General features: G+C 36.3%; 1 non-coding gene across 1 annotated transcript; it reads right to left on the bottom strand.

The window, feature by feature from the left end:
- Positions 1-694: 694 nt before the first annotated feature.
- On the bottom strand, positions 695-801 carry LOC126076617 (U6 spliceosomal RNA). The gene has a single exon (XR_007517545.1). It is a non-coding gene; the product is annotated as a U6 spliceosomal RNA (small nuclear RNA).
- Between the last annotated feature and the right edge of the window lie 719 nt (positions 802-1,520).

The following is a 1,520-nucleotide window of genomic DNA, read 5'->3' on the forward strand; positions in this document are numbered from 1 at the left end:
AAGTGGTGTGTTGATGTCTCCTACTATTACTGTTGAGCTGTGTATTTCTCTTTTCAATGCTGTTAGAGTTTATTTTATGTATTTTGGAGCACTGTCTTTGGGTAAATAAATATTTGTTATGGTGATGTCCTCCTGGTGTATTGACCCTTTAATCATTATGTAGTGTCTTTCTTTATCCTTTATAGTGGATTTTGCTTTAAAGCCTATTTTGTCAGAGATCAATATTGCCACTCCTGCTCTTTTTCGATTGTTGTTTGCTTGATATATTTTTTCCATCCTTTTGAGTTTTAGTTTGTGTCTTTGAGTCTAAGATATGTCTCTTGTAGGCAGAATATAGACAGATTGTGTTTTTTTAAATCCATTCTGTCACTCTGTCTTTACTGGTGCATTTAGTCCACTCACATTCGGTGTAATTATTGATAGGTATAGTTTTTTTTTTTTTTAGTTTATAGTTTAGTGCTGTCATTTTGATGTATTTTTTGTGTGTGTGTTGTTGACAGTTTCTTTGTTCAACTTAATTTTCTGTGCTGAGTTATTTTTCTTTATGTATTTTCTTTTAATCTTTTTCATTGTTGTTGATTTTGTATGTGCTGAGTCTTTATGTTTTTCTTCTTTTTTATTTTGATGTGTAGGATTGTTAGTTTCCTTTGTGGTTACCTTAAAATTTACCTCTATTTTTCTAAAGTTAAACTAAAAAAATATGGGATGCTTCACAAATTTGTGTGTCATCCTTGAGCAGGGGCCATGCAAATCTTCTCTGTATCATTCCAATTTTAATATATGTGCTGCCAAAGCGAGCACGAGAAATATTTTCTCTGGGAAGCATTTTTGAGTATTGATGGGGTATTATCCTACTGTAAAAGCAAATGAAACTAGTTCACTTCAAAAAATGCTTTCAGAAATATTTTTCCCCCACTAGGACAAAAAAGGTATTTTTAAAATATCATGTTTTTTTCCCTTCACTAAGACAGAAAACAAAAATCCAATGAAGGTAACATTGCAGACCCAGCATGATGCGATTTATAAACATGCAGTCTGTCTAGTCACAGGAGGCAAGAAAGGAGTGTTAGAAGGGGTTAGAGGGACTGTGTTGAGCAGGATGCTGGGATAAGATGTGGATGGCTAACTACACACTGGACTCGAGCTGGGCACCTTGCATGTGGCAGTCAACATATGGGTGAGCTGCCTCATTGTCCCTTGGCATGTGCTGTTATGAAACAGCAGACAAGAGAGATGACCTGACAGGCCCTTCTTCGGCTATTCACTGTTGCAAGCAATGTGTACATTCCATAAAGGCTCCAAGTAGGGAAATCCCTCGACATTTCAGGCCTAATCCACCAAAAGAACCTAATGGCTTCTCTGAGTCCCACATCATGAGTACTTCTAACAGCCAAGCTATAATAAATAGACAATTTTTAGAAGCAACAACTGGCAGACAGGGAAATTGCTAACCAAATTAGTTCCTCCAAGAACTTACTTTCTGCCCATTGTGCTTAACTGTTCCCATAAGAACCCACTAA

The sequence above is a fragment of the Elephas maximus genome, chromosome 4 (assembly GCF_024166365.1).
Source record: "Elephas maximus indicus isolate mEleMax1 chromosome 4, mEleMax1 primary haplotype, whole genome shotgun sequence".
Taxonomy (NCBI): domain Eukaryota; kingdom Metazoa; phylum Chordata; class Mammalia; order Proboscidea; family Elephantidae; genus Elephas; species Elephas maximus.